This window comes from Lissotriton helveticus, chromosome 4_1 (genome assembly GCF_964261635.1).
Source record: "Lissotriton helveticus chromosome 4_1, aLisHel1.1, whole genome shotgun sequence".
Taxonomy (NCBI): domain Eukaryota; kingdom Metazoa; phylum Chordata; class Amphibia; order Caudata; family Salamandridae; genus Lissotriton; species Lissotriton helveticus.
In genome coordinates, this window is record NC_136063.1 from 1,375,183,750 (window position 1) to 1,375,197,160 (window position 13,411).

The window sequence follows — 13,411 nt, forward strand, 5'->3', positions numbered from 1 at the left end:
CCCTTTTAATGCGAAAGAAATTAAATTAGAGTCAGCAACAGGTACTAGGAGTGTCTCTCTGGTAACTCCGGATGAAATTGAGAGTTGGAGTCGCGAATTAGAGAAACAGACTCCGCAAACGAAACCTTTAGACCTCTACAAGCTGAGGGTAGAAATAGAAGAATTAATGGCAGGAAATGTGGGGTTGGATCGATTAAATACCTACTCTGAAGAAGAATTGTCGTTTATGTGTAAAAGTTTTACAAGGAACACCAGAGTGCTCCACGAAAAACTGACAGAGACCGCAGCTAGTATGGGGGTAGATATCTCAAAATCCAAGCCCTTGCAGAAACCGTACAGAGCAGACTTTTCCGACAAAGATATAGAGCACCTGAATGTGGCAGGGAAAAAGTTGCAGATTTAAGAATTATTGGGGGTACTGCAAAAATGGGGAGACGTGGAAAGATGGAAAAACAGGTGGGCGAAAAAGAGGGAAGAGGTTCGCTCCCGACAAGTGACTCCGGAGTTTGCTTTAAGGGAGGTAGAAAAACCTGAGCAGTTATGCCCCATGCGCGAAGTACCTGGAGGGAAATATGTGCATGTCCCCTGGTCCAGACAGGATATTGTGTCCTTTACGAACGATTTTCCAAAATTACGAGAGAAACCAGTAGACTGGTACAGGCAGGTGGAAAGGTTCGTGAAGGTACAGAAGTGTCTGTGGAAAGACCTGGATGGGTTTTTCGACATTGTGGTTCCGGTAGATTTATGGACCCAGTGTAAAATAGCCATAGACTGGCCTAGTGAAGAGTACCCAAGAAATAAGGAAACAGGGGAGCCATCAAAGGATGTCATGCGAAAATATGAGCAGGTAATTCAGCATTTGAAAGAAAAGGTGCCCGCAAAGGAAACTGATTGGACAAAAATAGATAGAACAACACAGGAAAGGGACGAGACAGTGCACTCCTTCTATGAGAGGTTATTGCAGGTATTCAAAACATACAGTGGTATTGATAACATCGATTTGAAAGACATGACGCACTTTATTTACAGGTTTGTAAATGGTTTAAGACCTGAAATTTGTCAGTGGATAAAAGATAATAAAATCTGTTGGCATACAAAAAAAATGGATGAGGTCCTGCGGTACGCTAAGTACTGCGAGGACGAGATGGCAGAAAAGAAAAAGGCCCTTAAGGAAAAGGTGATGTGGGCTCAAGTAAAGCTCGCAGAACAGCAGGAAAAACAGTTGAGTAACATGGTTAAAAATGCTGAGAACAAAAGTCCTGGGGGAGGGGGTGGAGGAAAGCCCCGGCCCAAATTTAGCAGGGAAGAGGCTATGAAGAAATTTCCCTGCCATCAGTGCGGCGAAATTGGACACTGGCGAAACGAGTGTCCCTATTTGACAGATGATAACCCCAAAACACCTGATTTAACTCCACAGACGCAGAAAGAAAGACCAAGAAAAACGCAACCACAGGTAAAAACAGTGCAGGTGCCTCGGGCGCCAAAGCAGGTATACAGGGGAAAACAGGCAGAGGGTGAGGAGATAGAAGTTTGGGAAAGCGGTGAGAACAGAAATACAGCAACTTCGCAGTATCTGCTGAATGATACCTTCCTTTGTAATGATCAGTACTGACGGGGCCTGAGAGGGGAGGACGAGGAGTGCGTACTTGGCGCTTCCTTGCCGGTAGACCAGTCCAGACCATACATTGAAGGAAAGGTTGATGGAAATGATGTCACCTTTCTGTTGGACACTGGCGCTACCCGTTCTACTGTAAGAACAGTGGACGTTCCAAACCTACCCCTCTCGGGAGAAAATATCCAAGTAGTGGGTGTATCTAAGCAATTGATTAGTACTCCTGTTACCGAACCAATGGAGATTTCAATTGGAAATTTTAAACAAATGCATAGGTTTGTCGTCTGTGACACCAGTCCAGTGAATCTACTGGGTCGTGATTTGCTGTGCAAAATGAACTGTACCATCTTTTGCACACCAAAGGGTGTTGAAATTCAGACCCCAGATGAAGATGGCATTTATAAACTATTGTTACTCAGACCTGACTCAGAAATTAAAAGATTGACCCTGCAGGACTTGCCCCAAGAACTCCAGGAAGCAGTAAAGCCAGAGGTGTGGGATTTTACTGGAAAAGATGTGGGATTAATGAAAGATATGGACCCCATACAGATAGCCATCAAGGACAATGCAGTATATCCTAACACTAAGCCCTACCAAATGAATGCTGAAGTGAAAGCCGGTGTCACTCTGGAAATACAAAAATTATTAGAAGGAAACATCATACAGGAAGTGATGAGTAGCCCATGCAACTCACCGATTATGGGTATCAAAAAGCCTAGTGGCAAGTATAGGGTAGTGCAAGACCTGAGAAAGGTAAACAAAATTGTAGTTCCTTGCTGCCCTATTGTCCCGAACCCAGCAGTGATATTGTACCAGATTCCTTGGGATGCTGAGTGGTTCACTGTGATTGATTTGTGTCATGCATTCTTTTCGATACCCCTGCACCCCGACAGCAAATTTCTTTTCTCATTTGCCTTCGAAGGTCACGTGTATTGCTGGAACCGGGTCCCTCAGGGGTATACAGAGAGCCCCTCTATCTTTAATCAGATCTTGAAAAAATGTCTAGAGACTTTGACCTTACCTGGGAACTCTGTCTTAGTGCAGTACATAGACGACCTTCTATTGGCGTCTAAAAGTCATAGGGACTGTGTAGTTGACACCATTGCCCTACTAAATCATCTGTGTGAGAAAGGGCATAAAGTGGCCCCTGACAAACTACAGTTCTGTGCCAAATCAGTGAAATATCTAGGACACCAGATAGAAAAGGGTGTCAGAAAAGTTACATCAGAAAGAGTGAGAATAATTCAAAAGATGCAGTTGCCCCGTACTCAAAAAGAAATCAGAATGTTCCTGGGTGTACTAGGGTACTGCAGGCAATGGATTCTGGGATTTGCAGTCTTAGCCAGGCCTTTGATAAAAATGACCACGAGAGGAATGCCAGACATTGTAGAATGGGACGATGAAAGCCTAATGGCCTTCACGAGACTGAAAAACTGTCTGTGTACAGCCCCTGCGTTGGGAATGCCAGATTATTCCAAAGAGTTTGCCCTATTCTGTGACACTCGCGATAATTGCGCATTGTCAGTCCTGACTCAAGAACATGGCACGACCAGAAGGCCTGTGGCCTATTTCTCTGCCACCTTGGACCCAGTAGCTGCTGGGTTACCAGGCTGTCTGAAAGCAGTAGCTGCTACCTGCGCAAGTTTAGAACAAAGTGAGTCCATTGTCATGGGACATCCTGTGACTGTGTATGTTTCACATGGAGTGGTAATTCTATTGACCAGAACCAAAACGCAGTACCTCACCCCTAGTCGGCTGACTAAATACGAGAGGATTCTTGTGGGTGCAGCAAATGTAAGCATTGTTAGGTGCGGTATTCTGAACCCTGCCACTTTACTCCCCGACCCCCTGGAAATGGAAGGTGGGGATGATGATGAACATGACTGCATTGATCTGACAGAGTTCAGCACCAAACCATGCCCAGACATAAAAGAAACACCATTGCCTGAGCATGATAAAGAACTGTTTGTAGATGGTTCCTGTCTAAGACATGAACTAGGAGGCCTGAGTGCTGCTTATGCAGTAGTCTCTTTAACAAAAATTGAAGAAGCAGGTTACCTATATAACATCAAGTCTGCACAAGTAGTCGAATTGATTGCTATGATAAAAGCTTGCAAAATTGGGAAGAACATACGCATAACAGTGTATACTGACAGTCAGTACTGTTATGGAGTTGTGCATGACTTTGGCCAATTGTGGCTACAGAGGGAATTCCTGACTTCCTCAGGTACTCCCATTCGAAATGGAAAAGTTGTTCATGACCTTTTAGAGGCCATCCAGTTACCCAAGGAACTGGCAGTGGTAAAATGCGTTGCTCATAAGAAGAGCATGGACAAAGTATCACTGGGAAACGATTATGCTGATCGAGTGGCCCGATGGTGCGCCAGAGATCACTATATCGTTAATCCTAAACGAGGGGGAATCGGAGCCAGCTGCCAACTTCAAGTGTTTGAGGAAGTGCCTACTTGGGATGAAGTGAGAGAGTGGCAGGAGTCGGCCCCTTGGCAAGAAAGAGAGAAATGGAAGGAGGATGGGTGTAGACCGAGACGTGTGGATGGTGTCATTTTGGGCCCAACTGGTATGCCTGTGTTACCCCGACATTTGCTTGGCACAATGGCAAGATTAATACACGAAGGATCACACATTGGTAGGGATGCCATGATTCTGGTATTTCAACAGACTTGGTACAGTAAGAAGTTCAGGAAAGTAGCAGAGTCCCTCTGCCAGAGGTGCCTGTCATGTCAACAAATGAACCCAGGCAAGAGGACAATGGTTGAACTGAGCAAAATTGGGAGGTCAGGGGGTCCCTTTGTAAGGATACAGATTGATTTCATCACCATGCCCCGTTGTGAAGGGAAGCGATATGTCCTTGTCATTGTTTGCGTATTTTCAAAATGGGTAGAAGCTTACCCTACTCCCCAAAGTGACGCACTGACAGTAGTGAAGTGTTTACTAAAAGAACTGATACCTAGATTCGGGGTGCCATTCATTATTGAATCAGATAAGGGTGGACATTTTCAGAATGAAATACTGGCTGAACTCTGTAAGGCCTTTGGAATAAGGCAGAAACTTCACTGTGCATATCATCCAGAGGCTTCTGGAGTAGTGGAACAAGTAAATGGAACTATCAAAAACAGACTAGCAAAGCTGACTGATGCCACTGGCATGACCTGGGTGAAGGCCCTGCCCCTGGTCCTGATGGGACTGAGAAGTGTTCCTGACCGCAAGACAGGCCTAAGTCCCCATGAAATCATTATGGGAAGAGTGATGAGAAAAGCATGGGTGCCAGGAAGCAAACTGTTGAGTATTACTGATGATTTGGTGCTTGAATACTGCAGAAGATTGGGTGACCAAGTGCGTTCTATCTCTCGCCAGATTGGAGACGACGGCATCCTCAATCCAACGACTCCTCTCCACAACTTGGTTCCAGGAGACTGGGTAAAAATAAAGAAGCACACTTGATCAAGCTGTCTGGCACCAAGGTGGGGAAAGAAACGCCAAGTAATCCTGGTAACAACCACTGCAGTGAAGGTCGCAGGTATTCCCCAGTGGATCCACGCTGGCCACACCCAGAAGGTATTACCAGACAAAGAACTTGAAGAAGAAGGGCATCCAGCAGAGGACTCTGCAGGAGCCAGACCAGAAGCAGCTGACAACGAACAGCCCAGCACCAGTCAGGCTGCAGGAACAGCAGACGTTGGCCCAGGAGTAGTTGACTACGAACTGCCGAGAATCCAGCCTGCTGAAGAGGTCCAGGAAGCTGAGCCAGGAGTAGCTGATGACGAGCTGCCAAGCATATGGCCAGAAGAATGGATACCGATGATTGATCTGACCGAAGATCCCATCCGAACAAGAGAGCGACTTTGTGAAGGTAGAGAGTGGACTAGTCAGGAAAAGCAAGGCACAGGCGAAGAACCTCAGCCGCCTGAGATTCACATCAAAACTGAGGAAGGAGAAGGTCAGACAGGGACAGAACAGGTGTTCGATACACCACCGCTAACTCCTGATGTGGATAAGGGACAGCTTAGACATAGAGTGATAGTTCGAGCAGAAGAAAATCAAGAGATCGAAGTGCTTGAACAGGATCAGATAGGGTTAGAAGAACGGGTTCAGGAAACAGAAACAGAAACAGAAACAGAGACAATCGAAAGCCAAAAACAAAATATTCCTGAACAAGGCCAGATTAGTAACCAGGCAGAAGAATTTGATGCTAGCCCTGGAACTAGCCAGATAGGGGAAGAAGAAGAAGAAAGTGAAGCAGAATTGCCACAAGCGAAAGAGAAAAAGAGGATAAGAGAAGAAGGTGAAGTTCAAGTACCAACTAAGAGACTTAAGAAAAGAAACAACCTTGAGCCTAGGTTCGTAAAGAAATTAAGGCTAAGGATAAAGACGGTGGAAGAAAAACGTGCAGAAGCAAGGAGAAGTGCGCGGATAGCAGAGCAAGAAGAAAACTCTTCCAAAAGAAGGAGTGAACGAATAAAAAGACAAAACAAAAAGTACAAGTCTCCTGAATGGACACTCGTGTTGGAAGAACTTGAAGATCTTGATATAACTGACGTAAGTGACGGAGAGCCCGTCCCTGAGTACTCTGCTGAAGAAGAAGACGAACCACCGTGAATTTGCACAAAGTAAGCTAGTTGTGTAAAGACACAAAGAGGGGTCGAGAAACTTCTTCTGAGCCGAAATGTCTGATTCAACTGTGAATGGTAGACCTAGTTGCAGTCGTTGCAAGACGTGCTGCAAGGTGTGTATATGTAGTATAGTAGTACTGATAGTTATCTGGATAGGACTAACAATCTTTATACCCTTCACTGTAAGTAAAGATACTAACATTGTCCCTACTGAAATTGTAAATACTGACAGTGAGGAGCTGACAACACAGAGTGTAGCTAGACATGAGAGAGCACTGAGACAAACAAAACAAGACTTAGAAGCATCAGATGAGGAACTACATTATCATAGAATCAAAAACAGGACACGCTTAAATGTTTTCGCAAACTTGTTAATACACTATGTAGAGACTATGGAAATTGAAGATTGCTATGTCTGCATGAAGATACCTACTTCTGTGGTTGAAGGCGTGACATACCATCACTTGCCACTGACATACGGAATTTCCTGTAGCATTTTAGCTAGCTTATTTTACAAAAGAGGACCGTTACAGTACTATTACTCTAACAATGACGTGATCTTTTCTGAGCTTCCTATACGTGGGAACTTGAATCCTGTACATACCAAAAGTGACGCAATACGATACATGGGAGATTATTTCCTGACTATAGGTAACATTGACATAGCGGACGCACACAGAGATAACTTGACTTGTTCTTTGCATGAGCAGGAAAAGATGTTCCTAAACATGGCAGAGAAAAGGAGAATTAAAATACAAAAGAAGGCTAATGACGAAAGTCAGAAAAAGCCAAAGTGGGCAGAGAACATGGAAGGCACCTCAACTGGTGGGGCGGGACCTGCTCTGTTGCTGGATTTTGAAAAGAAAGGCAAACTATGTCTTCATCGCGAGAAGACTAGCTATTATAATAATGTTTTCATTGGTTCCAGTGAATGCGAACATAATTACAAGGTAATTGGAGGTTGGGGTTTCAAAAATGGGTCAGAGCCTGTGTTTCCTGGAATTTATTATATTTGTGGGGACAAGGCTTATTTCAAATTGCCGGATCACTGGTATGGAAGCTGCTATTTTGGCATTGTCTTCCCGAAAATATACCATGTGAATGGAAAAGCTGGAAGCAATGAAGATACTAATGGCTTAATGCGTAGTAAAAGAGAAAGTATAGGTGAAATTATGGGTAGTATTTTCAGTGCACTGATACCTGGAGTGGGAGTGGTTCTGAACACTCACAGAATTTGTAAATTGTCTACTATAGTGGATGTCTTGTCTACTGAGACAGCTCATGGATTTCTGCTGGTCAATACCGAAATGGTTGCGATCAGATCAATGGTTTTGCAGAATCGACTTGCTCTTGACACCTTATTAGCGAAAGAGGGCGGAGTCTGCCGGATGTTGAAGGCGCAACATTGTTGCACTTATATTCCGGATAAAAGTGTACAGATCAAAAGATGTGTGAAAAACATTACTAATTTGACAAAGGAACTCAAACCACTCGAGGTTGATAGTGCCTGGAAGAGACTGGTAGATGGTCTCTCAAATGTAGGTCATTGGCTTGCTAGCGTAGGTAAAAGCTTATTGTTCAAGATACTGATGCCAATTGGTATTATAGGTCTTATCATATTTCTCATTTTTATCTGTTGTAAATGCCGCAAGCGCACTAAGAAGCACGAGGTAAATGCAAGAGGGTTGAAACGGAGTGTGGATGAGATTGAATTGGAAGAAGTGAATGATCAGATATACAAGAAGGTGAAGACTTCTCACCCTACCAGAACTGAAAGAGAGAAGTTGGAACGATTGTTGGAAGAGATAGAGGTGTATAAAGTGTGAAAGAAAGTTGGCATCTGGTTCCATTTAGTTTGTGATGATAGTAAATATCATCAAAGAGGGGATTGATGAAGCAAAGCTTCGCATATTTTGCGGACTTGCTGAAGTCATGAACCTCGTGTATGTGTAATAAAGTAACAAATGTACGTCTTACTAACATTTATATTAAGTTCTAAGTAAAGGTACGAAGCTTGCCTATGTGTATTTCTAATGCATTTAATCCGTGTCCTTTAATATGGCCGCCGCTTGTATTTTAGTTACTGCGCATGCGTCAGCCACACTCACGTGTCCTGACGCGTCTGCAGAAGTGGAGGGAAATTTATGCGCATGCGTAATGCATAGCTGTGCCCATCATGTGGTACTGCTCGTGCCACTGCTCTTGTGCCTGTATCCATGTAGCTAACATTTAAACTGCATAAGTATATTTTATGATGATAAGTAGAAAGTACAAACCCTGTGATGTGTTTTCATGATGACATTATTATGTATTAATTTGTTTTCGCTTACTTTTCATGTACCGCGGGGAATGGGGGTCTGAGAGAGAGGAGAGCCATATTGGAGGTCCCTTCTGCGCCTGCGCAAACTCTGAGGCACAGCAGACCTTGACTGATGGAAAATAGCCAGTTGGCAGCGATGGGCGAGATGCTCCTGAGAAAGTCACCTCTGCCCTGCGAGAACAGCGAATGTGGCTCCTTATATGTTACAATGTAATATTGTGCTACTGCTTGCCGTGTAGCTTCTCATGGGAACCCCAATCTGTCTAGGCGGTGCCCAAACATGCAAATACAGGCTTGAAATATTGCATTGTGATTGGTGTGTTACCCAAATCCTACCTTAGGACCAATCGAAATTGAGGGATTCTGACACTTTGCAACATTGGGGGGTGGTACACTGTCCCCAAACTGTATATCTACCCTGGGTTCACCTAGGGAACCGTCCGACTTGTCTGGTTTAGCTGACCTGTCACTGACCCATCGTACTCAATAGGTGACTGAAGATACAGAGCGCTGCGGAGCACTCTGTCCGAAATTGACCATAGACCAAGGTTCTACTGAACCTTAAAGTGCTGGCGAAGCATTTTGCTGGGAGTTCGCTGACCCAATCGGGGTCTTGATCGATAGCTGCAGAGCGGGTGGAGCGCAGGCGTTGCTTCCGAACTGTGGGTTCCGGTCCTGTCCTGAGCGGTCCTGTCTGAGGGTTTGCTGTCCTGTCCTGAGGTCCTGTCCTGATTCCTAATCCGAGGGTATCCTGTCCTGTCCGGGGTGTCCATTCTGCACCTGCTGTCCTTTGAGGGGTATCCTTCCTTGAGGGTTTCCTGTCCTTAACTGACCCGTGGCCAGGGTTTGGTTTCCACACCATTCTAGGTAAATATTGTTCTGAACTTCTTAAAATCTTGCACCTTCTGAATTTCTAACTTTTGCTTCAATAAAGTTTCCCATTGCATATATTATTTTTCCATGTCTTTCCGCAACTATTGAAAGTCATTTGCATTTTTCCATAACTTTGTTCTTATGTCTTCTCACTTGTTAGAAATTATATTTTGCATTGCAGTTTGTCATTTTCTGATATGGTCTAGAACCTCATTGCCTAGATTGTTTAAAGGCCCGTTCACCTTAAGTGAAGCGTGTTACTCTTTATAGGCCCTCCTGTAGTTATACATACATATAGTCTGCCCATGCTTAAATATTTCTGAATAGCATAGTATCTTCTCGTTACATTTTATATCAGTATTTCAATGATTACTCTGTCGTTATTTCTCTATAGTTACATTATATACATTATCTTGGTTATTGATTGCCTTATTCTGATGTACCTTATGCATGAAGAAAATGAACTTTAGATAAACATTTTAAAACTTCCCGTTGTCCGTGGTCATTTCATCAGTATTTTGAATGTTATTGGTTGGGTTTGTATTTTGCTGCCTTTCCTTTTACAGCTAGCTCCCTGATTCATTGTGGTCATTAGGTACCCGCATCGGTGGATGGTAAGTCGGGTGCACTGAGAAATAATAGTAGGGAACACACACACAAATTGGTAGAGCTCGTGAAGTCACCTGGTCGATGTATATGGTGATTTGAAAGTATATGGGCCCTGAAGCCGGAAACGGCGAAAATTATTGGTCGGGTGGCCTCGCGCGCTCTATCAGTACCATGGTACTACCACAGCCACAAAAATCACTAAGCTAAAAACACTTGGGGGCAGATTTACTAGCCATTTGGGACACATTCACGCCACCGTTGCGTCACTTCTGTGACACAGCGGCGGCGTAAACCATGCGAAATGTTGCGCCGTATTCACAACGTGACGCATCTAGGGAAATGCGTCACGTTGTAAACCCCTGCGCCAAATGAAACCTGCGTCAATTATCATGTCGGCGTTCCGGCGCAGGTTGGGCATTCCCTCCAGGTACACCTCATAAAAGTGACGCAGTGAAACCTAAAAGATTTCACGGAGTCACTTTTACGACCATGCTGCGTCAAAACCCTGCACCTGCTTGAAGCAAGTGTAAGGAATGACGCAGCATGTAAAGCATAGGGCGCCCCGAGCCTTGCAAGAGCCGCGTCGCACTTGTGGCGCGCCTCTAGCAATGCGACGCCTTTATGCCTGGGGATGCGACACGCATCTGCCCATCCGTGCGCCACGGCACGCTGTATTGTAAATGTGGCGTATTAGAGGTGACGCACGGGTGGTTTTGAGTGTCACAAGTGTTCTGGCGCATCCCTGCTGATTTGCAGAGATGCGCCAGACCTTGTAAATCTGTCCCCAAAAACGTACAAAATACTTATCCTACTTACTTATGCTACTCCACACAGAAAAATTTGCACACCATAATCTATAATCCTGCCAAACTTCATGCACATCTGACTGACTGTTTTCTTGCTACACAAAATACAAAAGCCTACGTAAAATGCATTGGATTTTATGCATGTTTTGGGACCCTTCTTTTTAATTTGCACACCCTTGACCAAACATTGCAAAACGTTTGTTACTCCGCAAATGAGTGCACTAGGTCTGCAAAGTTTCACGTACATTCGTCAAATGGGTGCTAACTATCTATCTATCTATGTATCTATCTATGTATCTATCTATGTATCTATCTATCTATCTATCTATCTATCTATCTATCTATCTATCTATCTATCTATCTATCTATCTATCTATCTATCTATCTATCTATCTATCTATCTATCTATCTATCTATCTATCTATCTATCTATCTATCTATCTATCTCTCTATCTATCTATCTATCTTTAACATCAATTGTACTGTCGCAGAGGAAGCACGTTAGAGTTGGTGCCAGAGTCGAGACCAGGACAGGGTCTCGTATTATATTCCACACAAAAATCATTACTCTTCGCACTCCGCTCGGTAGTTTCAAGTTAGTTTATTCCACAGCTGTGATGGCCTACGCGTTTCAAACCTGTAGTTCCTTATCACGGCAGTATCATACCGTTTGTCCCTTTTTACTTTCCATATTTATATTGTTTAACATTTGCTATGCATTCTGGGATATGTAGTTTACACAATGCTAGGTTTGCAACTTTATTCAGCGTTGTTCTTAGCAAACATACATGTATTTTCTGTGTATTCTATGTGATGCGGCAATATACTCGTGGTGTGTCCTGGCATCACCTTACGTGTATCACCGATGTATGTGAGGTTTGCACGTTCCTCTGTTGTGTGAGTCATAAAACTGCTAGCTGATTGCACGGCGGATTTGTCCCAGACTTGGGTTTAATGACGATGCCTTGATTTCAAGGGCTGAGTGCCCTTTGCCACCACTTGACATTTTGCCTGCATGTCCTAAATGTATAATTGTTTTATCCCTTCATGTCTGTTATTTGTCTGGGGCTTTACTCATACTAGATTAGCATGAGATTCATACATCACTATTGTATGTTTTACCTGTGTTGTGTTTTGGGTGGTTGGCTTGGCAGTGTGTCACTATACTCCTATGTCTTTCCCTATCTTGTGAGAAATTCCCATTCATTCATATCTTATATCCTGATGTATATAATCCTTGACAACTGTGTTGTGTACAATACTTGGGGATTACTGTGTATAGTGTAAAGTCGTTTCTGGGGCTGAGTGCCCTTATCACCACCATTCAATAGCCTATATTAAAGTCATAGTTGACCACTTACATAACCCAATTTTCACTTTTAAGTGTCTCGATCTAAGTCAGTGTTAACTGCATGCAATACATACTACTCAAATTATCTCGTTTAAGCTATTTCTCAAGTCCACTTGTCAAAGTCTCATGCTAAGCTGGAATGGATTCAATATTCCTTCATCTCTCAATTTCAGTACTCATATCATATCATAAATGAACATATAGTTCTTCATCCCCGTTAAGGCCTGCTGGTTGTCTGGTTTTAAACCTCATGATGAGTTTGGATTCCAGTCTTCTCAGCTTGAGTTTTCTGTTTCCCCCCTCGTTCATGTTGTGGTCAGTCCAGAGTATTGGATATCAGACTAAGTTTTGTTTGTATGGCAGATGATGTGTTTCGCCATTGCATACGTATAGTCTCCATTTTGTATTGCCCGTATGTGTTCTAAACTCCGTTTTCTTAGTGGGCATGTTGTGCTTCCAAGATACCTTTTTCCACACCAGCATTGGAGTATATATACCACGTACAAAGTTTCACAGGTGATGTTATCTCTGATGACAAAGTTTTTTCCGACTGGATCTTTAAGATTTTGCAGATTCTTACCAATCTTACACGCCTTACATGTTTGGCATTTGGTGAACCCCTTAGATCTCTCATTTAGCCAATTGGCAGGTTTTCTCATTTCGAAGTGAATCCGCACCAGATGATCCGAGAGGTTTGGAGCCCTGCTGTAGGTCATGAGCGGTCGGTCACCTATATTGTTGCCTATATCCGGGTCTTTTTGCATCATGTGCCAATACTTAGTCAAAATGTTTTGAATTTTGTAGCTCTCTTTATTAAATGTCATTATCATGCGTGGTGATTCCTCCTTCTTCTCCTTATGATTAGAAGATTGCTTTTGTAAAGTCGTGGTCGAATACGGTGAGGGTACCTCGGTTGGTGGACTGGGTATAATGGAATTAGTATGTGCTGGAGTTTTTTTTTTTAACATTAAGGGGATTGGTCTGTATGATTCACTGCCTGAGGCCTTCTGCTGACAGGCCGGGTTAGTGCCTGGCACAGGGCTATTACTTTCCAGAAGTGCTTCGCATTCATTTACTATAGTTTCAATTCTGTCTAAGACGCGGTTGCTTGCAGCGTGAGTTACCCTTTTTACCTTTTTACCCTTCATGTTGGCATTCCCGCCCCCACCCTCTATTGCCTTCCTTTTGCCCATTTACAACAGATAGAAA